The sequence below is a fragment of the Muntiacus reevesi genome, chromosome 7 (assembly GCF_963930625.1).
Source record: "Muntiacus reevesi chromosome 7, mMunRee1.1, whole genome shotgun sequence".
In the NCBI taxonomy this organism is placed as follows: Eukaryota; Metazoa; Chordata; class Mammalia; order Artiodactyla; family Cervidae; genus Muntiacus; species Muntiacus reevesi.
The window spans coordinates 75,629,209-75,654,652 of record NC_089255.1 but is presented as its reverse complement, the minus strand read 5'-3'; the positions used below and the strand labels follow the sequence as shown (position 1 = coordinate 75,654,652).

The 25,444-nt window shown below is 35.9% G+C and overlaps 1 protein-coding gene and 1 non-coding gene across 3 annotated transcripts in view; both read right to left on the bottom strand.

Moving 5' to 3' along the window:
* GPHN (gephyrin) overlaps nt 1-25,444 on the bottom strand; it is a 526,040-nt gene that overhangs the window by 348,505 nt on the left and 152,091 nt on the right. The gene's annotated exons all lie outside the window — the stretch shown is intronic.
* TRNAC-ACA (transfer RNA cysteine (anticodon ACA)) lies at nt 2,061-2,132 on the bottom strand. Its single transcript has one exon. It is a non-coding gene; the product is annotated as a tRNA-Cys (tRNA).

The following is a 25,444-nucleotide window of genomic DNA, read 5'->3' as shown; positions in this document are numbered from 1 at the left end:
ATTAGTAAACATACATGATTTTGATTAAAATTAGGCAATTTTCAACACATTATAGCAAATGAACTCGCTATAACAATGGAAATGAGAAAGCCTTATAGGAAGTTTCCGAGTGAAAATACAGAAGTTAAGAAATATCTTCCTTCCTGGCAACCTACAAAATTCTATTTTCTTTTCCACAAATAGTGTTAGAACAACTGAATATCCATATGTAAGTCAATGAAATTTGACTTAAACTTCACACCTTATTAAAAAAATTAAATGCAAAATTATAAAATTTTATAAGAAAATACAGGAAAAAAATCTTAGTGACTGATGTATGGCAAGTTCATCAAAATTGAGAATTTTTGCTCTATGGAACACACTGTTAAGAAAATGAAAAGACAAGCTACAGACTGAGAAAACATGTTGGCAACTCACAAATCCAACAAAGGGCTTACATATATCTTTATATCTACATATAAGCTTTATATATATATCTTTAAATAAGAGTATATAAAGAACTCTCAATATTCAACAGGAAGAAAGCAAACAACTCAATCAAAAATAAGTAAAAGATTTGAATGAAAACTTGACGCAAGTTGATATACATATGGCAAATAACTATAGGAAAAAATGCTTAAAATCATTAGCCAATGTGAGAGGGAAATGAAAACCATTAGGAGATACTACTACATACCTCTCAGAATGGCTAAAATAAAAGATACTGATGAGCAAATGTCAGATACAGAGCAATTAGAACTCTCATATATTGTTGGTGGGAATGTAAGGTGGTACAGCAGCTTAGGAAAACAATTTCACAATTTCTTAAAAGTTAAACATGATACTTGTTTTATAGAAAAACGTATACATGAATGGTTACAGCTATTTAATTTATAATCTTTCAAAACCAGGGATATTAAAACAGGAGCCTCAGATTTTCATTGAAAACCCTAAAACTAAAAGATCTGGCACCTTAGACAGGACAACACTAGCTGATAATGAATAGCAACTTGTCCATGTACACGGCATGCCACAGCTCTGCCCACTCCCCACACACACACAGAGTGAACGCATATGCACTGACACCTGGCCCACTTCACTCTTGTGTATTACTTGCCTAGTCTTTTGTGGCAAAATCAAACATCAAAAATGTGTGTGTTCCTCTTACCATATCATCAAATATATTGCTGCATAGTGGTTGCCCAGCCAGAGACTACATTTTTTAGTTCCTCGGATCCAGATGTGACCACATGACAAGTTTTCAATAACTGAATGTAAGCAGTGATCTTTTTTTACTTCCAGGCTGGAACTTTTCTAGAATTTTCTCTCCATTACTATGTGGGAGCAACAATCTCCAAGGTCTTAAGGGAAGATGAAGCCACAAGATGAAGAAGTAAAAAAGAGGTACTTATTACTATTTCTGTGCTGTGTGTTTTTTTATATAAAGCTTCACCCTCACAATAAGAAAGATCTGTTGATGGAAAATGCTCTTAAGGATGAAGGGTGAAATCTGTGCTTACCAACGTCAAAAAGTTGGTTTAGGAGATCAAATTAGATAACATATGAAAGTATTTCTTAACTTATGACTGTCATACAAATGTTAACAGTGTTTTAATCCCTACTGAATAATCATGTATAATCATTTATAATTGACAAGAATATTATGTTTCTCTTTGTTTCAGGTCCTAAATCAGGAACCACAAACTCAGGTGCTTATAAGAGTGTACCAGAGTGGCTCTGTGCAATAGAACTTCCTGTGAAGATGGAAACAGTCTATTTGTACATTCGAATACTATAGCCACTAACTATATGTGACTGCTGAGTACTTGATATGAATGCATATGACTGAGAAACCAAAATATTTTATATTAATATATTTAAATAACAACATGTAGCTAATGGCTACCCTATCTGGACAACACAGAGCTAGAGTAACACTAGATTCTATACAATAGTGAAGTCGCTCAGTTGTATCAAACTCTTTGCAACCCCATGGACTGTAGCCTACCAGGATCCTCAGTCCATGGGATTTTCCAGGCAAGAATACTGGAGTGGGTTGCCATTTCCTTCTCCAGGGGATCTTCCCCACCCAGGGATCGAACCTGGGTCTCCCGCATTGTAGGCAGACGCTTTACCGTCTGAGCTACCGGGGAAGTCAGATTCTATAACAAATCAACCCCAAATTTCAATGATTTAATTTCAATGATTTAAGTTTTATTTATTCTTCATGTAATAGTCCAATGTGAATATTTCTCTATCTTTGGAGCAAGTCTTCTTCAGGAAAAAAAGCTTGAGATTTTTTATGGGTAAATAAATGGGTGTTGACTTCCCAGAGAAAGATTAAACTGTTTGATCTCTAGAAGATTAAAAGAAAAAATGTATTAGGTTTAAGAATTCTCACTTTGGAGTTCTAATGATTTTCTGAATATTGGCTTATGTTCAAAATTTCACTCAAAAAAGATACAACCTTTTTCTTCTTCTCTCTTCACTCACTCTCATAGTTAATGAATTGCTGGTCATAATCATGCACATAAACATTGTTCAAGCATTTATAATTATAGCACTTGAATACTTAGAATCATCAGGGATGCCGCAGTAGAATGAAATAAATCTTTTCTCCTACAGAGAACCCTGTATGAGGTTAGAGTGACAAAGATGGGAAGTACCTAAAAGGGGAACTGTAGGATTTCTATGAAGAGGTATATGTATCACTGACATACTGTAACAGACAAGTTGCACAGCCTTCCAAATTAGTGATTTCTTTGAAATTTTGAGTATTTTCCCTTTTCACTTTCTATGAAACTATTATCATTTCTTCTCATCCTCCAGTGGAGAACTTAAAAGTGACCAACAAACGGTAATCTGGAATGTAATATAAGAATCTGAATATAATCTCCTTTACCTTTTACTTTTCCTAGTACTTGTTTCCTAGAGAAAAAAAATTTTCTTTCTCATGTACATTCAATAATTCCATCCTATAAATGTGGCCTATTTGGTTTTCCTTCAGTACATCAAGGATTAAAAAAAGAAAAACACTGCACAATAAGACTTGGATTCAGTGACGTGAGGTAGTAAGAATTTGGTGATTTGCAAAAGAGATACAATATATAGACTCATTAAGGAAAAGGTGAGAGAGAGCCGCATGGACTATGATGCATTAAAAAAAAAAAAAAATAATGCCACCCTAGGCCATTAACAGAATATAGAAAGCTAACTTTCCTCTCAAAAATTAAGCATATCCCCCTTCTATAGTGTCAAATTTTTTGTTAACTTAGTAACATTTCTTTCTAGGTGTTTTTGTACAAATTACACGTTTGGAAATGGAGGCAACCACAATCACCCATATACAATTCCTGAAGTTGCTTCACCTTCCGGACTCCTTAAATGTTAGCAGTAACACCAAGGTCTAGCAAAGGTTTTACTTGCCTTTTATTCTACTCTTTCAACTGCTAATCCCAGTAAATCACTTCCTGATTTTTTTCCTGGTTGAATTTTGACTGATACAATGAACTACTCAAAAGCTAGGAAAACTGACACAAAGCTAAAATTCTCCAAGGTGATAAAGGGAAAAAAATAGGCAATAAAAGGGAAAACCACACTGAGTGGGAAAAAGAAAATTTAACGTAGAAAACAACAAAGAAAAAATACTTTTCTACAGTTTAAACCATATGATTTCTCTGAAGTTATAAAGATTATTTCAAAAACTATTTTAAAAGCATGGGTGTTTAAGTATCTGACCAAAACATTTATGTAAGATAACAGATATACTATTATAATGTCAATTGATTTCCCCCTTTAAGCTAAAGTCTCATATTGTCACTATTCATGAAACAAAAATATGTGAGTAAATCACTGAATAAATTCACTTTCTAATGTCTGGTCCCTTCATTTACTGTTTTAAGGAAGAATAATGGTAACCATCTGTTACAATTTCAAAAATAAACCTGCAGCAGCAGATCTGCCATGTCCAGCTATTCTAATTGGAAAGGAAAAATGGATGTTGTCAACTGAGAGCATTCCAGTAATATAAAGTTTCTCCTCTAAACTATTTTTATTATTAGAAATCTTTTCATTGCTTTATGATAGGTTAAAAAATAAAAATTCAAAATTTATCTGCTATTAGATCAGATCTATTTAGTTACACATTTTCCTTGTTAAAACTAAAACTCAGCTAAAGTAAAGAATTCTAATAAACTTCTACTTCAAATGCTCATATATAATTCATTTCTAATGTTGGCAAATATGGCAGAGTAAAAAGACCCTGAGTTCACCTCCTCTAATAGGCACAGCAAAATTACAACTAAAACCAACCACCATTGGTTTAAAAGACCAGAAACTATTAGAAAAGACTGAAAACAAAGATATAAAGAAGGAACCACAAGGAGACATGGAGGAGGGGCAGAGTCACAATACAGTCAATTCCCGTAAGTGACCTACAAACAGAAGAACAATTACAAATGCAGAGATTCTCCCAATGGAGTGAGGGGTCCAAGTCCCATGTTGGGCATTCCAGGCTGCAGGTCATGTACCAGGAAGAAGAGGCCCCCAAAGCATTTGGCACTGAAGGCCAGTAGGGATTATTTCCAAAAGTCCCAAAAGGCTGGGGTGAACAGAGACTTCACTCTTAAGGGCACACTCAAAATCTAATAAGCTCTGGGATCCAGGGCAGAAGCACTAATTTGGAAAAAGTCCAGTTTAGATCTACTTATTTATCATGAAGAGTCTACTTGAGAGGTAGGAGGCAACTGTAGCCCACCCCAGGGACCCAGACACTGGCAGCAACCATTACTGGTAGCTGATTCCACCACACAGACACTACTGCTAGCAAGAACCATTTTGAAACCCTCCCTCTAGCAGGATCCAGACATGCTCTGGCTCAATAAGTTGTAGGAGCCATCACTAAGACACTTCAGGCCAAGCAATTAAATAGGCAATAACACAGTCGTGTCTGCCAGCAGACAGGCTGCCTTAATGTCCTCTGAGCCTTCAACTTCCCCTGGACACAGTCCTACCCACCAGAGAGCCCAGAGCCTATTCCCATAAACAAGTGCACAAACGCTAGAATCAGGACCCACAGGACCCTCCAATAAAACTCCAGGACCTAGTTTCATCTACCAGTGGGGAGGTACTAGCCTCAGAATATGATGGGTCCCAGCTCTGTCCTCCGGCAAGCCTGCTCTAGCACTGGTACCAGCCTGACACATCAATGGGTAGATACCACCCACAAAAAATCACAGCCCTGCAGCCTAAAGATGCAATCCACACACCAGCAGGTCAGACTCTGCACTGGGATAGACATTACATAATGATCAAGGGTCCAATCCAAGAAAAAGATGTTAACACACGCACCCAAGATAGGAGTGCCTATATATATAAAGCAAATATTAATAGACATAAAAAGAAAAACTGAAAGTAATAAAATAATAGCAGGGAACTTTGACATCCCACTGAGATCAATGGAAAGATCATCCAGAAAATAAATGAACAAAAGAAAACAAAACAAAACACTGGCCTTAAATGACACATTAGACTAGATGGAGTTCAAACATACACACACACACACATATATAATATAAACATCTCACTCAAAAGCAGGAGAATACTGCTTTTAAGTGCACATGGAACTTTCTCCAGGATAGATCACAGCTAGGCTAATTTAAGAAAATTTCAATCCTATCAAGTATCTGTTTCAATAACGTTATGAGATTAGAAATTAACAACAAAAAGCCTACAAAACACATATATGGATAGTAAAACATATGTGATTGCTGGGCATACACACTGAGGAAACCAGATCTGAAAGAGACACGTGCACCCCAATGTTCATCACAGCACTGTTTATAATAGCCAGGACATGGAAACAACCTAGATGCCCATCAGCAGACGAATGGATAAGGAAGCTGTGGTACATATACACCATGGAATATTACTCAGCCGTTAAAAAGAATTCATTTGAATCAGTTCTAATGAGATGGATAAAACTGGAGCCCATTATACAGAGTGAAGTAAGCCAGAAAGATAAAGAACATTACAGCATACTAACACATATATACGGAATTTAGAAAGATGGTAATGATAACCCTATATGCAAACCAGAAAAAGAGACACAGATATACAGAACAGACTTTTGAACTCTGTGGGAGAAGGCGAGGGTGGGATGTTTCAAAAGAACAGCATGTATATTATCTATAGTGAAACAGATCACCAGCCCAGGTGGGATGCATGAGACAAGTGCTCGGGCCTGGTGGGCTGGGAAGACCCAGAGGAATCGGGTGGAGAGGGAGGTGGGAGGGGGGATCGGGATGGGGAATACGTGTAACTCCATGGCTGATTCATGTCAATGTATGACAAAACCCACTGAAATGTTGTGAAGTAATTAGCCTCCAACTAATTAAAAAAAAAAAAGGAAAAGGACAAACCTAAAAAAAAAAAAACATATGTGACTAAACAGTCAATGGATCACTGAAGAAATCAAAGAGAAAAATCAAGAAATATCTGAATGCAAATGAAAACACAAAACCCAAAATCTATATGATGCAGCAAAAGTAGTTTTAAGAGAGAAGTTTATAGCAATTACAAAGCTTACCTTACCTCAGGAAAAAAAGAAAAGTCTCAAATAAAGAACCTAAATTTACACGTATAGGAACTAGAAAAAGGAGAACAAACAAAATCCAAAGCTAGTGGAAAAAAAGATTTCAAACAGATCAGAGGAGAAATAAATAGAGACTAAAAAACAGTAGAAAAGGGGAATGAACCTAAGATCCAGATCTTTGAAAAGATAAACAAAATTGATAAATCATTAGTCAGACTCATCAAGAAAAAAAGGGAGACCAAATCAATAAAATGAGAAATGAAAAAGACGTTACAACCAACACCATAAAAATACAATGGATCATAAAAGACTATAAACAAGTATATGACAATAAAATGGACAAACTAGAATAAATGGACAAATTCCTAGAAATATATAATCTCCCAAGATTAAACCAGATTTCCTAGTGGCTCAGATAGTAAAGAATCTGCCTGAAGGGCAGGAGACCTGGGTTCGATCCCTGGGTTGGGAAGCTCTCCTAGAGAAGGGAATAGTTACCCACTCCAGCATTCTGGCTTGGAGAATTTTAATGGACTGTATAGATTAAACCAGGGAGAAATGAAAAATATGATCAGAGCACTTACCATTATTGAAACTGAATCAGTAATTTAAAACTCTCAACAAACAAAAGTTCAGGACCAGATGGTTTCACAGGTGACTTCCACCAAACATTTACAGAAGAGTTAATACCTATACTTCTCAAAGTATTTTTAAAAAGTTGCAAAAAAAGAAATGCTTCCAAATGTAAAGACTAGCAGCACCCTGATACCAAAACTAGAAAAAGATATCACAGAAAAAAAATTATAGGCCAACATCACTGAAGAATACAGGTGCAAAAATCCTCAACCAAGTATAGGCAAACCCAACTCCAGTAACACATAAGAAGGATGGCACATCATGATAGAGTGGGATTTACCCCAAAGAGGCAAAGAAGATTCAGTCCCACAAATCAATGTGACACATGAAATCAACAAGTTGAAGGGAAAAAATATCAGATGATCAGCTCAACAGATGCAAAAAAGGCATTCAATAAAATCCACATACATTTATAATTAAAAACTTGAGAAAGTGGACATAGAGGGGACATACTTCAACATAATAAAGGCCATATATGACAGACAAGTCCACAGCTAACATCATAGTCAACAGTGAAAAGCTGAAGCATTTCCTCTAAGATCAGGTACAAGGATGACTACTCTTGCCACTTTTAATCAACACAGTATGGAAGTCCTAGCCACAACAATCAGACAAATGAAAGAAAAGAAATTCAAACAGGAAAGAAAAAAGTCAAACTGTCACTGTTTGCAGATGGCATGATACTCTATTGAGAAAATCTTAAAAGATGCCACCAAAAACCACTAGAGGTCATCAATGAATTTAGTAAAGTTGCAGGATATAAAATTAACATAAATCTGTTGCATTTCTATAAGAAATTAAGGAAACCATCCTATTTAAAATTGCATCAAATGAATTAAAATGCCTCGGAATAATCCTACCTAAGGAGGTAAAAGACCTGCACTTGGAAAACTCTAAGAAACTGATAAAAGAAACGGAAGATGACACAAACACATGGAAAGATACACTCTTCAATACAAAGATTAGAAGAGTAAACAATAAAAACTTATGTTAGCAATATTCGGGGTTATATGTCAGATCAAAGTGATGGTTTTTGATTCCATGAACTTTATAATCTTGATAGAGACCCAAAACATATGTAATTATGTATATTATATATAATGGATATATATATGTATTCTTAGATATCATATATGTATTTATATATTTGCATATTTATTATATAACACATACAATGCTACTATATTTTACTTTATATTAACATATTTTATATATTTCCCACATATATGAGAAAAAGTTCACATATATGACAAAATATAAGCAAAACAACTTTAAATCTAAAATATGTGAATGAAGGAATTACACATCATACTACCTGAACACAGCAAAATTTCCTAAAAGGTCTTTTTTCAGTCTCTTAGAAGAGTGTCATATCTCATTTAACTGCAATCTCTCCTCCTTTCTCCTTAGAATTTCTGCAAAACTTACCTCTAACTAGTGTTTCTTTCCCCTCTCAATTCCTTCTTCTCCAGCTATGTCTTTAGTATGGAAAAAACTTTTATAAGAGGAGCATGCAAAATAATCTAATTAGTGAAAGATAAAAGACAGAGAAGTAACGTAGTGAAATATTCCCAACCAAATGTGGTAAAGGACCATACAAGGATAGTGGAAGCCAAAATAAATAGAAAGAAAATGATATCCAAAAATAGAAATGCAAAAATTTTCAATAAAATTCTAGCAAACTGAATTCACCCACACAATAAAAGGATCATGTTATAATTTAGTGAGCTGTACCGCTAGGATGCAAGCATGGTTCAACATACCCAAATCAATTAATACTATCCATAGACTGAAAAGATAAAAATCACAGATCATCTCAATAGATACAGAAAAAGTACTTACAAAATTTAACATGTTTTCATGATAAAAACACTCAACAAATTAGATTTAGAAGGAGTATATCTAAACATAATAAAACCCATATGTGAAAGTCAACAGGTTTGTCATACTCAGTAGTGAAAAACTGAGAGCTTTTTCTCTAAGATGAAGAACAAGACAGGATATCTAGTCTCACCACTTCTATTTTTTTTTTTTTCCACCACTTCTATTGAATAGAGTAGTGGAAATTCTACCCACAGCAATTAGGCAAGAAAAAGAAATAAAAGACATTCAAATTGGAAACGAAATATGACACTCAGTTCAGTTCAGTTGCCCAGTCGTGTCTGACTCTTTGCGACCTCATGAATTGCAGCACACCAGGCCTCCCTGTCCATCACCAACTCCCGGAGTTTACTCAAACTCATGTCCAGCGAGTCAGTGATGCCATCCAGGCATCTCATCCTCTGTCATCCCCTTCTCCTCCTGCCCCTAATCCCTCCCAGCATCAGGGTCTTTTCCAATGAGTCAACTCTTCGCATGAGGAGGCCAAAGTACTGGAGTTTCAGCTTCAGCATCAGTCCTTCTAATGAACACCAAGGACTGATCTCCTTTAGGATGAACTGGTTGGATCTCCTTGAAGTCCAAGGGACTCTCAAGAGTCTTCTCCAACACCACAGTTCTAAAGCATCAATTCTTTGGTGCTCAGCTTTCTTCACAGTCTAACTCTCACATCCATACATGACCACTAGAAAAACCATAGCCTTAACTAGACGGACCTTTGTTGGCAAAGTAATGTCTCTGTTTTTTAACATGCTATCTAGGTTAGTCATAACTTTCCTTTCAAGGAGTAATTGTCTTTTAATTTCATGGCTACAATCACCATCTGCAATGATTTTGGAGCCCCAAAAATAAATTCAGCCACTGTATCCACTGTTTCCCCATCTATTTCCCATGAAGTGATGGGACCAAATGCCATGATCTTAGTTTTGCAAATGTTGAGCTTTAAGCCAACTTTTTCACTCTCCTCTTTGACTTTCATCAAGAGGCTTTTTAGTTCATCTTCACTTTCTGCTGTAAGGGTGGTGTCATCTGCATATCTGAGGTTATTGATATTTCTTCCGGCAATCTTGATTCCAGCTTGTGCTTCTTCCAGCCCAGCGTTTCTCATGATGTACTCTGCATATAAGTTAAATAAGCAGAGTGACAATATACAGCCTTGACATACTCCTTTTCCTATTTGGAACCAGTCTGTTGTTCCATGTCCAGTTCTAACTGTTGCTTCCTGACCTGCATATAGGTTTCTCAAGAGGCAGGTCATTGTGTGTACATAATATCAAGTTATACATGAAAAACTCTAAAGAATATACACACACACACACTTGTTAGAAACAATGAGTTCAGTCAAGTTGCAGCAAACAAAATCAGCAAATAAAATTCAGTTGCATTTCTAACCACTAACAATGAACTATCTGAAAAGGAAATTAAGAAAACAATTCCATTTACAGTAGTATAAAAAAAGAACAAAATATCTAGAAATAAACTTACAAAAAGGTAACTAACTTATACAGTAAAAAATACAAAATCTTGCTGAAAGAAATTTCAAAAGACACAAGTAAATGAAAAGAAATTATGTGATCATGGATGGGAAAGCTTAACATTGTTAAAATGTCCATCCTACCCAAAGCAATGTACAGATTAAATACAATTCCTATCATGGCATCCGGTCCCATCACTTCATGGCAAATAGATGTGGAATCAATGGCTGACTTTATTTTGGGGGGCTCCAAAATCACTGCAGATGGAGATTGCAGCCAAGAAATTAAAAGACAATTACTCCTTGGAGGGAAGACTATGACCAACCTAGACAGCTTATTAAAAAGCAGAGACATTACTTTGTCAACAGGGGTCCGTCTGGTCAAGGGTATGGTTTTTCCAGTGGTCATTTATGGATGTGAGAATTGGACCATAAAGAAAGCTGAGACCGAAGAATTGATTCTTTTGAACTGTGGTGTTGGAGAAGACTATTAAGAGTCCCTTGGACTGCAAGGAGATCCAACCAGTCCATCCTAAAGGAGATCAGTCCTGGATATTCATTAGAAGGACTGATGTTGAAGCTGAACCTCCAACACTTTGGCCATCTGATGTGAAGAACTGACTTCATTGGAAAAGACCCTGATGCTGGGAAAGATTGAGGGCAGGAGGAGAAGGGGACAACAGAGGATGAGATGGTTGGATGGCATCACCGACTCAATGGACATGGGTTTGGGTAGACTCTGGCAGTTGGTGACGGACAGGGAGGCCTGGCGTGCAGCAGTTCATGGGGTCACAAAGAGTCGCACACGACTGAGCAACTGAACTGAACTGAACCAAAATCCAAAAGGCATTTTTTACATGAAAAGAAAAACAATCCTAAAATTCAGATGGAAACACAAAACCCACAAGTAACCAAAGCAATCTCAGGAAAGAAGCACAAAGCTGGCAATATCACACTTCCTGGTTTCAAAATATATTACAGGGCTAAAGTACTAAAGCAGTATGACACTGGCATTAAAACAGACACATAGACCAATGGAACAGAACAGACACTACAGAAATAAATCAACATACAACCATTCAACTACTCTTTGACAAGAGTGCTAAGAACATTAAATGGCAAAGAACAGATTCTTCAATAAATGATGTTGGAAATACTGGATTTCCATATACAAAGGAATGAAATTGGATCTCTATCTTATACAATATACAAAAAGGAAACCTTCAAAATTAAAACTTTTTAAGATCTGAAACTATGAAACTCCAAGGAGAAAACATAGGAGAATACTTCCTGACATTTGTCTTGGCCACTATTTCTTGGATTTGACACCAGGGGCACAGGCAACAACAACAAAAAATATTGTCAAGTGGGAGGGACTATATTACTAAAAATATTTTGTATAGTAAAGGAAATAATCTGCAGAGTGAAAGGTATTCTATCTGAAAACCATCTATCTGATAAGAAGTTAGTATTAAAAGATATTTAAGAACTCCCAACAAAATAGCAAAATAATAATAATGATGATAATGATAAGCTAATTTAAAGCAAGCAAAGGATTTGCCAAAGAAGAAGGCATAAACATGGCTACTAGGCATATACATCACTCATCATCACTAATGATGTTCAGCATCACTAACCAACAGGGAAATGGAGATCAAAATCACAATGACATACCAATTCATACCTGTGAGGAGGGCTACTTTAAAAAACCAAGAGCTAGCAAGTGTTGGCCAGAATCTGGAGAAAGGATAACCCTTATATTGTGTTGGTGGGGATGTAGAATAGTGTGGCCACACTGGAAAACAGTATGGAGGTTCCTTAAAATATTAACAAAACTACCATATGATCCAGCAATCGCACTTCTGGGTATATATCCTAAAGAAATGAAATCAGGATCTTGAAGATATATTTATGCCATGTTCACTGCCACATATAATAGCCAAGACATGGAAGCAATCCAAATATCAATCAACAAATAAATGGAAAACATGGTATACACATACATGGGAATATTATTCAGCCTTAACAATGAAAGAATTCCTGACATTTGCAACAATATGCATAAGCCTAGAGGATATTATGCTAAATGAAATAAGGCAGTCACAAAAGGAAAATACTGATCCCAGGAAAATACTACATGATTCCACTTACATAAGGTATCTGATATAGTCAGTGTCATAGAAGCAGAAAATAGAATGGTGGTTGCCAAGGGCTGGCAGTAAAAGAAATGAGAAACTATTTCCCAATGGATATAAAGTTTCTTTATACAAGATAAGCTCTAGAGATCTACTGTACACCATATACCTACAGTTAGCTATTTGGTATTTATTAAAATGTGTTAAGACATATTTCATATTAAGAGTGCTTACCAAACAACAACAACAAAAAAGAAAACAGAAGTTTGGGGAAATGAATATATTTACTACCATAATTATGGTGGTAGTCTCATGGGTGTTTGCAAAAGCCCAAACTAATCCTAATGCATATATTAAATGTGTGCAATTTTATTTTATCAATTATATCTCAATAAAGCTAAAAAAATCCGATAACTTCATTTCTGATATAAAATAAAATGAATAATTTTATTATGAAACATATAAAATGATAGGCTTCATGCAATTAAAGGAACTAAACATATTCTTAACATTAAGATAAATAAAGGATTCAGTTCACAGGCAGAACCGAATAAAATAACAGCTGTTAAGAAAAGGTAAAGATAAAGGACAAATTTTAAACATCTTCATTATTATCCAGTACAGTACAATAGATTTAGAGGACCACAATGGCTGATATCAAAACTGCTAACAACCAACTCAAAACAGAAAACTCTCAGAGAAGATTCAACTGAAAATCATAAAATCAGAAATTTAATTTGATTACAGTTTTCTCTCATCATGTAGAAAATTAATTTGTTTTAAGATAATTATTTTTCATTCAAATTATATTTATAATAAATAAAACATTCAAATGGTTAAAAAATCAAAGTTAGGAAAGCATAGTGTAAAATCTTCCTCCCTACACTGATATGCCAGCTTCCTATATGTCCCTATATGCATATAAAAGCAATTGCACAGAAAGAGATATATACAAATATTCCCTTTTTCATACAAGCATGCATATTTTTGCATACTGTCTTACTCATTAAGATTGACATATTCTTTCAAAAAAGATGATCCTATATAATGAATATCTCTAGTTTTCCAGTTCTCAGAGATTCTATCAGTCCAAATAAAAAATACCAGTAAGCTTTATCTTTTCATATTATCATGGCTTTTCCCAGATCTCTCACCCTCATTTCACATGCACACACTCTCAACAAAACATCCTGCTCTACTTGGTTTTCATCTTTTTTCACTCCTTGTATTATTGCTGATTGCATTAGCTTTAAAGAAATAATAGAAAATTTAATGAGCTGAACTCAAGTATCTGTAGAACAAGCAAGAAAATAACTAATTTAGGTAATTCAAAGACCACTGTGTGCTCCTTCATTAACTGCCATGTAATTCTATTTCTGCTTTTCAGAATTAATTTAGAAGTAGGTCCACTCTATTTTCTTTTATGTAATTCAAATTTAAATGAACACAACCTAAATTTATGAAAATTCACGCTCATTATCAAAGACAACTATTATTTTCAGCACATGTGAAATAGTCCAAAGTACTCACTTATTTATATGTGTATCTTAATGATAATTATATAGACTTTAACTTTGCAACTATCCTTTAGTTAATGAACATATGGGTATATGATACAAAGTTAATGTAAGAATTCAAGAGATACTAAAAGCTAATGGTTCCAGTCTGGAATCTGGTCACGTATAAATCTATATGTCCTTGCAGCAAATCATTTGCTTTATCTAAACTCCACATGGTTCGCTTGTAAAAGAGAAAAAGACCATCATCTACCTCACAAGATTACTGACAACAAATAGGAAGGGTTAGGGCATTTTATAACTTCTAAATAAGCACTACCGGTTAACTGTTAAATACTGACAGGCAAACAGGCAATGAACACTCCAACTAAACCTACAAATTCTCCATAAGAACTTTAAAAGTCAATTTCAAAGTTAAACATTCAAATTCATGAATATATTTAACAAATATTTTTGAGCAAATATTAATACTTACCATATATCGGGCAATCTTCTGAGATTAGGGATAAAGAAGAGACTAAGATATAAACCACTGGATTGTACACTATGTGTGTGGTCCATGAGAGGGAATAGCAAACCACTCTAGTATTCTTGCCTGGAGAACCCCATGAACAGTATAAAACAGCAAAAATATATAACACTGGAAGATGAGCCCCTCAGGTCAGAAGTTATTCAATATGCTACTGGGGAAGAGCAGAGAAATAGCCCCAGAAAGAAAGAAGACACTGGGCATAAGTAGAAATGACACTGAGATGTGGAGGTGTCTGGTGGTGAAAGTTAAGTCCAATGCTGTAAAGAACAATGCTGCATAGGAATCTGGAACATTAGGTCCATGAATCAAGGTAAATATGACATGGTCAAGCAGGAGATGGAACGAGTAAACACAGACATCTTAGGAATCAGTGAACTAAAATTAAGAGGAATGGGTGAGTTTAACTCAGATAATCTTGTATCTGTTACTGTTGGCAAGATTCCCTCAGTCAACAAAACAGTCCAAAATGCAGTACATGGGTGCCATCTCAGAAATGTCAGAATGGTCCTCATTCGTTTCCAAGGCAAACCATTCATTATCACAGTAATCCAAGTCTAGTCCCAACCACTATTGCTGAAAAAGCTGCAGTTGAACAGATCTATTAAGACCTAAAAGACCTTCTAGAATTAACACTTGAATGATGAAAAGATGTCCTTTTCATCACAGGAGACTGGAATACAAAAGTAGGAATCAACAGATATCTGGAATAACAGGCAAGTTTGGCCTTGGAATACAAAATGAAGCAGGGCAAAGGCTAACAGAGTTTTCCCAAGAAAACACACTGGTCATAGCAAACACCCACTTCCAACAATATAACACACATGGACATCACTGGATGGTCAACACCAAAATCAGATTGATTATTTTCTCTGACCCAAAGATGAAGAAGCTCTATACAGTCAGCAAAAACAAGACCTGAAGGTGACTCTGATGCAGATTGTGAGCTCCTTACTAGAAAATTCAGGCTTAAATTGAAGAAACTAGGGAAAACCACTAGCCCATTCAGGTATGACCAAAATTAAATCCCTTATGATTACACAGTGTAGGTGACAAACAGATTCAAGAGATTAGATCTGGTACACACAATGCCTGAAGAAAGTACGAACTGAGGTTTGTAACACGGTACAGGAGGCAGTGACCAAAACCATCCCCCAAAAAAAGAAACGCAAGAAGGCAAAGAGGTTGTCTGAGGAAGCCGTACAAAGAACTGAGAAAAGAAGAGAAGTGAGAGGCAAGTGAGAAAGGGAAATATACACGTGAATGAATGTGAAGTTCCAGAGAAGAGTAAGGAGAGATTATTCACTTCAGTGAACAATGCAAAGAAAGAAAGAAAGAAAGGAAAACAATAGAATGGGAAAGACTAGAGATCTCTTCAAGAAAACTGGAGATACCAAGAGAAGACTTCATGCAAAGATGGGCACAATAAAGGACAGATAGAGCAAGGACCTAACAGAAGAAGATATTAAGAAGAGGTGGCAAGAATACACAGAAGAACTATACAAAAAAGGTCTTAATGATTAAGACAACCAGGATGGTATGGTCACTCATCCAGAGTCAGACATCCTGGAGTGTGAGGTCAAGCAGGACTTAGGAAGCATTACTATAAACAAAGATAGTGGAAGTGATGGAATTACAGCTGAGCTATTTCAAATCCTAGCAGATGACGCTATGAAAGTGCTGCACTCAATATGCCAGCAAATTTGGAAAACTCAGCAGTGGCCACAGGACTGGAAAAGGTCAATTTTCATTCCAATCCCAAAGAACAGCAATGCCAAAGAATGTTTAAAGTACCATACAACTGTACTCATTTCACATGCTAGCAAGGCAATGCTCAAAATCCTTCAAGTTAGGTTTCAGCAGCATGTGAACCAAGAACTTCCAGGGGTACAAGCTGGCTTCAGGCACTCTATCTATCAGATCTAGTCTCTTAAATCTATTTCTCACTTCCACTGTATAATCATCACGGATTTGATTTAGGTCATACCTGAATGGTCTAGTGGTTTTTCCTACTTTCTTCACTTTAAGTATGAATTTGGCAATAAGGAGTTCATGATCTGAGCCACAGTCCACTCCCAGTCTTGTTATTGCTGACTGTATAGAGCTTCTCCATCTTTGGCTGCAAATAATATAATCAATCTGATTTCGGTATTGACCATCTGGTGATACCCATGTGCAGAATCTTTTCTTGCGTTGCTGGAAGAGGGTGCTTGCTATGACCAGTGCATTCTCTTGGCAGAACTCTACTAGCCTTTGCCCTGCTTCATTGTGTACTCCAAGGCCAAACGTGCCTGTTACTCTAGGTGTTTCTTGACTTCCTACTTTTGCATTCCAGTCCCCTATAATGAAAAGGACATCATTTGGGGTGTAATTCTAGAAGGTCTTGTAGATCTTCACAGAATCGTTCAACTTCAGCTTCTTCAGCATTACTGGTCAGGGCAGACTTAGATCACCATGATATTGAATGGTTTGCCTTGGAAACAAACAGAGATCATTCTGCTGTTTTTGAGACTGCATCCAAGTACTGCATTTTGGACTCTTGTTTAAGCAAGCACTCTAGGTGATTCCAATGTAAGCGATCTAAGATCAGAGTTGGAAAAACATTGCTGTGGATCTCTGTCTATAATTATGCAATTCATAAACACCTACAAGCTTGCAAAAGGAGGAAGGTACCATAATCTCTCCTCCAACCAGAGTTTAAAGCACAAAAAGAAAACAAGGAGATGCACACGCACACAGGCACACACACTGAGTCACTATGCTACACAACAGAGACTGGAACAGCAGTAAATCAACTATTACACTCAATAAAAGTAAATATTTAGAGAAAAAAATTTTTTAAAGAAACAAGCATAGATATTATAAGATCAATATACTATAAAACAACACTTCTTTTTGTTGTTCAGTCACTCAGTCGTGTCCAACTCTTTGGAACCCACATGGACTGAAGCATGCTAGGCTTCCCTGTCCTTCACCATGTCCTGGAGCTTGCTCAAACTCATGTCCATTGAATCAGTGATGCCATCCAACCATCTCATCCCCTGTCATCTCCTTCTCCTCCTGTCTTCAGTCTTTCCCAATACCAGGGTTTTTTTCCCAATGAGTCGGCTCCTTGTATTAGGTGGCCAAAATATTGGGGCTTCAGCTTCAGCATCAGTCCTTCCAATGAATATTCAGGACTGATTTCCTTTAGGTATGACTGGTTTGATCTCACTGCAGTCCAAGGGACTCTCAAGAGTCTTCTCCAACACCACAGTTCCAAAGCATCAATTTTTGAGGGCTCAGCCTTATTTATGGTCCAACTGTCACATACGTACATGACTACTGGAAAAGCCATAGCTTTGACTGTGCAGACCTTTGTCAGCTAAGTAGTATCTCTGCTTTTTAATATGCTGTTTAGGTTTCTCATAGTTTTTCTTCCAAGGAGCAAGGGTCTTAATTTCATGGCTGTAATCACCATCTGCAGTGACTTTGGAGCCCCAGATAATAAAGTCTGCCACTGAATGTTGACTTTTAAACCAGCTTTTTCACTCTCCTCTTCACCTTCATCAAAGGCTCTTTATTTCCTCTTCACTCTCTGCCATAAGGGTGGTGTCATCTGCATATCTGAGGTTATTGATATTTCTCCCAGCAATCTTGACTCCAGCTTTGCTTCATACCACCCGGCATCTTGCATGGTGTACTCTGTGTGTTGTCTTAGTTGCCCAGTCAGTTGTCTCTTTGCGATCCCATGGACTGTAACCCACCAGGCTCCTCTCTCCATGGGGATTCTTTGGGCAAGAATACTGGAGTGGTTGCCATTTCCCTCTCCAGATATACTCTGTATATAAGTTAAAATAAGCATGGTGACAATATACAGCCTTGACGTATTCCTTTCCAGTTTGAACCAGTCCATTGTTCCATGTCCGGTTCTAACTCTTGCTTCTTGATCTGCATACAGATTTCTCAGGAGGCAAGTAAGATGGTCTGGTATTCCCATCTCTTCAAGAATTTTCCATAGTTTGTTGTGATCCACACAAAATCTTAAATGTACTCAATGAGGCAAAATTAGATGTTTTTCTGGAACTCTCTTGCTTTTTCTATGATCCAACAGATACTGGTAATTTGATCTCTGGTTTCTCTGCCTTTTCTAAATCCAGCTTGAACATCTGGGAGTTCTCAGTTCTTGCACTGTTGAAGTATAGCTTGGAGAAATTTGCGTATTACTTTGCTAGCATGTAAGATGAATACAATTGTGAGGCAGTTTGAACATTCTTTGGCATTTCCCTTCTTTAAGGCTGGGATGAAAACTGACCTGTTTTCAGTCCTGTGGCCACTGCTGCATTTTCCAAATTTGCTGGCATATGCTTCTTTAAGGAGCTTTAAGAAGTTCATTACCAAAATACGAGTGCCACAAATTTTTCAATATCATTTACTGCTCTTCTATTTACTTTGTAATTTTACAACTTCTATGAAAAAAAATACTATAAATTCACATCTTCCATTGATATCAAAGTAATATATAAGTAATTCTAATCCAAAACAAAAATTAGAAAATCAATCAAATGATATCTTAGCAAAAGAAACAAAAACCTTATTTTCAGCACAACTGTTTCAGCTTGCTTGGCTTATTGGAATCTAAGCCAAAGCTACTGACCACAGTTAAGGGTAATAGTAACATGGGAAAACAAATCAGAAGGGTCAAAATGATTCTTAGGATATGTTCAGTTCAGTCTCAAATTAATTTTGTTGAGGATTTGTTGTTGCTGACAGTAAATCGCTAATGTTGTGTCTGATGCTTTTGTGACCCTGTGGACTGTATCCCTCCAGGCTCCTCTGTCCATGGGATTTCCCAGGCAAGAATACTGGAGTGGGTTGCCATTTTCTTTTCCAGGGGATCTTCCTGATCCAAGTGTTTCCTGCATTAGCAGGCAGACTCTTTATCACTGTGCCACCTGGGAAGACCACTCTGAACTTTAGGATAAAATATGTTCACCAGGGATTTGCACCTGTTTCTGTCAAGACCTCAGAAGCATTACTAGTCACAAACTGCTCTGAACTAAATTCACACATTTAAGTTTTTTGTACAGTCCAGGTGATAAGAATTTGAATTGAAAATTCATTAAGATCATGGCTACTATTTCTCAAGGATGTTTCTTAAACCCCTATTTTGTCCAGCTCTAATGCATATTTCTTTCCAGTTTTCAGTCCTCTGGGAATGCTGTGTTTGTCTGTATGTGTGTACACATGCATACAGACTGTGAGTGATGGATGAGTAGAGGTAGTACAAGAGTGACTAATCTCTATCCGAATGTTTAGAGGAAGAACACTGAAAAAGGAAATACGAAATAAACATTTAATAAAACATGTATTCATGAAAATAGCTAAAGGTATAATATTTCCTGGAGTTATAAAGACAAATTAAAATTATTTCATCAGGAGAGAATGAGGAGCAAACTTTCCTCCACAAATCCTAATAGGAACTTTCTTAGTTAATTAATGTAATGATTTTAGACATAAATTCATCTAGTAGAATTTTAAACTAAGAGTTAAATATATATATACAAAATTACAAGAATAGACAAAGTCTGGAGGGGATAAATATATTGAATAGAGATTTATTTTATTTACATTACAAATTAAATATTTTTGATAAAATAATTTCCCTCAGATATAGAGTTCTTTTCTATGAGAGGATTTAAAACTCTGTTTTTTTACATAAGGATAATGTAATGTTTTGCAAGTAAGCTTACTGCATCAATCTATTTCAACTCAAAGCAAGATACATGCTATAAAAAAATCGAGTCAACAATGCAAAGGTTTTAAATTATCTCAGTTTTTCAGATTTTAGTTTAAAATACATGGATATTTAGGAGAGCAGATGGCTCAAAAGGATAAATATTTGTAGCTTAACATTTTAAATAAAGACTATACCCTTTACAATAGAATAACTTTATAATAGGATGACTTCTGTGACAATAGACTGTTCTCATGTTACTATTTTGGGGTTGGAAGAAAATCTGTTTTAGCCTAACACTTTAATATAAAACAGAAAATATATTTTTGAATTAACTGTGCTTCAATTTATAACCAGTTTTATTCTACTGCTTTGGTGTAAGAATCAAGCATGAATATAGAACATCTAACAACTGGTTACCTATCACCACTACCACCCTATTATATTTTATCAAGATTTGCTATAGTCTTTTGAGTGTGAGATATATTTTTTGAGGCAAATTTCATTATTTTAAATTTTCTTTGGCAGTAGGAGTTAGTTATTTATGGTCAGGGCAGTTCTAATTTATGGTCAAAGAGTTCTAATTCTACCTCTGGGTAACATAATAGCAAATCCATATAGAAGAGTTGTAATGTTTGTAACTTGCTTCTGAGTTCAGTGAGCACTGATTACTGTCAAGGCTCCAAAAAATCAAATGGGTTGTCTTTTTTACTATGGCAGACCAAGATATTAAGTTAACACCCCTCTTGGGATACCACTATCTAAAAATGTTGACTAAAGAACACCTTAAAAAAAAAAAAAACTTATTTAAACACATGGCTGAGCAAGTTGGAACCTAAAGAGTCTATAAAGGAACATAAGGATAAAAGGAGGCAAAAATCGAGCTAGGCAGAGTTCTTCGGCCAATATTTTCTGGACTCTGTGGCATCAGTTGATGTGTGACCTAGAGTGTAGGTAAAAAAGCCCCATTTTTGAGGCTAGGAATTTACAGTTCAATTTGGATAGGGAGCCAAGTATAAAAATCAACATACAGTCAAGAGTCTTTTGTACTACGGCAAAAGTACAAATCATAAACTATGAAAACAAACAAAAATCCAAACAGTGAGTTGCCAGAGATACATGCCTGTCTGCCTTGGAACAAGTACAATAAAAAGGAAAAAAGGACTCCCATTACGCAAGTTTATGGCCTGAATTCATATTGCTCCCAAATTTAAAGGGTTCCAGATTGGTACTATCCCAACTGCATGGGAGAATCACCTTCCTCATAAAATAATCAAACTCCACATATTCAAAAGTCACCAAACAAATTAAAAGTAGACAAAAAATTACTACATGAAGTATATGTAGAAACAATAAGCTATAGAATCTGACCTGAAAATACTGTAAGTAGTAGAATTATTAGATAAAAGAACATTAATATATTTAAAACGCCTAGAGAAAGTACTAAATGTAAGAAAAATGACAAGGGAGATCTTAAAAAAAAAAAAAACAAAACAACCAGGCCATCCATGAATGAAACATATAATTGTATTTTAGGGCTGGGGAAGAAACTAAAAGAGATTTGCAAGAAATCAGAAACAGCTAAAAAGAGAATTCATATACTGGAAGGCATGTCTCAAAAATGACAAAGAATGCAGCAGAAAGAGACAAAAATATACGGGCAATAAATGGTTAAGGACTATGTAGAATGGTTGAGTTAATTCAAAATACTATAGAAATTCCAGAAGGAGATAATGGACAACAAATAACAAGATGTCTTTTATATGCTCCAGAAATGTCTTTATGCTCTAGGAGCACAAAGGTAAGAATATATTCAACTATAAAATTCACAATGAAAAGGTAACACTGTAGTACTTGACTCTTACAGACTATTAAATTGTAGATGACCAGACTTAACTAGGTGTACACTAAAACCATCTTCACTGATTGTCTATTACGGAAATGAAACTACCAAATGCACTAACAAGTTTAATAATCCAGCAAATGAAGCAAAAGGTTAGCATGTACAACTAAGGTACTAAGAACTAACACATGAATCTTTTTTTAAATTAATTAATTGGAGAATAATTACAATAATATGATGGTTTTTCCCATACACTGGCATGAATCAGCCATAGGTGCACACATGTCCCCCCCATCCTTAGCCCCCCTCCCACCTCCCTTCCCACCCTATCCCTCTGGGTTGCCCCAGAGCACCAGCTTTGAGTGCACTGCTTCATGCATGGAAATTACACTGATCATCTTTCTTACATATGTTAATACACATCTCAGTGCTATTCTCTCAAATTATCCCACCCTTGCCTTCTCCCACAGAGTCGAAAAGTCTGTTCTTTACATCTGTGTCTCTTTTGCTGCCTTGCATTACCATCTTTACCGTCTTTCTAAATTCCACATATATGCGTCTGTATACAGTATTTGTGTTTCTCTTTCTGACTTACTTCACTCTGTTTAATAGGTTCGTTTCATTCACTTCATTAGAACTGACTCAAATGCATTCCTTTTTAGAGCTGAGAAATATTCCATTGTGTATATGTACCACAACTTCCTTATCCATTCATCTGCCAATGGACATCTAGTTTGCTTCCATGTCCTGGCTATTGTAAACAGTGCTGGAGTGAACACTGGGGTGCACGTGTCTCTTTCAATTCTGGTTTCCACAGTGTGTATGCCCACAAGTGGGATTGCTGGGTCATATGGCAGTTCTATTCCCAGTTTTTTAAGGAATCTCCCACACTGTTCTCTACAGTGTCTCTACCAGTTTGCATTCCCACCAACAGTGTAAGAGGCTTCTGTTTACTCCACACCCTCTACAGCATTTATTGTTTTAGACTTTTTGATGATGGCCATTCTGATCAGCGTAAGATGATACCTCATTGTGGTTTTGATTTGCATTTCTCTAATAATGAGTGATATTGAGCATCTTTTCATGTGTTTATTAGCCATCTGCATGTCTTCTTTGGAGAAATGTCTGTTTAGTTCTCTTGCCCAATTTTGGATTGGTGAACGAACATATAAATCTAACATTGAGTCTTTACTCCCAGTCCTAAGACAGTAGATCCTTGTTCCCTTGATCCCCCACCCAAAACACTTCCTTAAACTGAAATTAACATCTGAAGTATCACGTCAAGAAGTCATCATTACAGGGTTCCCATAAACATGAAAATTACTTGTTGTTTATCATGAAAATATAACAAGTTTTGGAACTAGATTTAAATACTAGTTTTACCCATTGAGCTGTATAATCTTGAGCAAAATATTTAATTTCTTTGATCTTTGGTTCCTTGCCTATAAAATGGGAATATTATTCATGTTTCAAGATTGCTTTGAGTATTAACCAAGATTTTAAAAGGATGTCTATAACATGAGTAATAAACATGTAGATAATGTTATGTCTCATTTTCTGTGCTTCCATAATACTCTAGACACTAGTTATTATAAATAGAAATGTCTTCTAGAGTGGATGCCAAAGACAAGATTACTAGAAAAATGCCATCAAAAAAGACTAAAACCATATTTGGTGGGGGGGTGGGGAGTCCAAGTTTGTCAACATGAGAGGGTTTCAAAATTTCCCCGTTCAAGATATCCTTCAAGTTTTAATAATTTTTTCATGGCATTTCCAAGTCAAAAGAACTACTATTGTTTTGTTTATCAAACAGTTAGGTCAAAAAAACTTAATACATTTTTATGTTGCAACAATTTAGTAGCTATCGAAAAACAAAAAGACAAAAATTAAAAGAAAAACATTTTAATTTCCTTACTAAATAACCACAACTACTTACTAGTGGGATGGGTACACCTGTTGAGCCCTGCACATATTCTAAATCTTTGGAATCTTACCAGAAACTATTGCCCTCACTTGTTTCAAATTGATTTTCCTGCAGCATCTGCTTTTTATCACAGTAACTGCAGGTATCATTGCAAAAAGGTGACATCATCAAAGGGTCAATCTAACACTGAAATTGTGAACTTCCTTGAGCCAGTACTTCGGATGATATCTGACAAATGTTGTTGAGTTTCCCTTAAAAATTTTAAACTATTCCATATGGTGCCCCTAAGAATTTGCTATGGCAGCAACCTGAGGTATCCTGGTGCAGACCTTGATAAACGTGGGCCTATTTTATGGCTTCTTTGATAAACGTGAGACTATTTTATGGCTTCTTACAGTAAATAACAACTAAAAATAGTTGATGTTCATGAATTTTGAAGATAATGAGTTTTGTCCAAATTCTAAATTAATTACTTGTCACATTTAGAATACATGTTGAGAACAATCAGACTAGACAACTTGCCTAACACAATGGTGAACACAGTAAATATTGAATTAAAATCTCTGTTGCATTGAATTAGCAAATAACTTTACACTTGTGAATGTATATCAACTTTTACCTTTCACTTTATTCTTCTGAAAATTAAAGATCGTTCATCTATAATCCAAAATGCTCACTACCTTAAACTGTTGACATGCATTACAATTTTCAGAAATTATCAGTTATCAATATTATTAGTTTATATGGGGTTTCCCTGGTGGTATAGATGGTAAAGAATCTGCCTGCAATACAGAAGACCCAGGTTCAATCCCTGGGTCAGGAAGATCCCCTGGAGGAGGAAATGGCAAACCACTCCAGTATTCTTGCTTGGAAAATCCCTTGGACAGAGGAGCCTGGCAGGCTATGGTTCATAGGGTCTCAAAAATTCAAACACGAATGAAGCGACCTAGCACTAGCACTATTAATTTATATGAATGCTATGCTACTGTTTTCTGTGGTTATGATCCTGCATTATAATTTAGACTCAGAAGACAGGGGAAATATCCTTGCAAAACATGTATTTATTGAGAAATTAAGCGCAAAATTCTTTTAGATAAAACCAATATAAGCAGAATGAAACTGCAGTTCTTATGGGATTTATGGAGATAAGAAATAGGAAAACAAATACATTAATAGGATAAAGTCAGGGCAATGATGTAAAGTTACAGTGAGAAACCACTG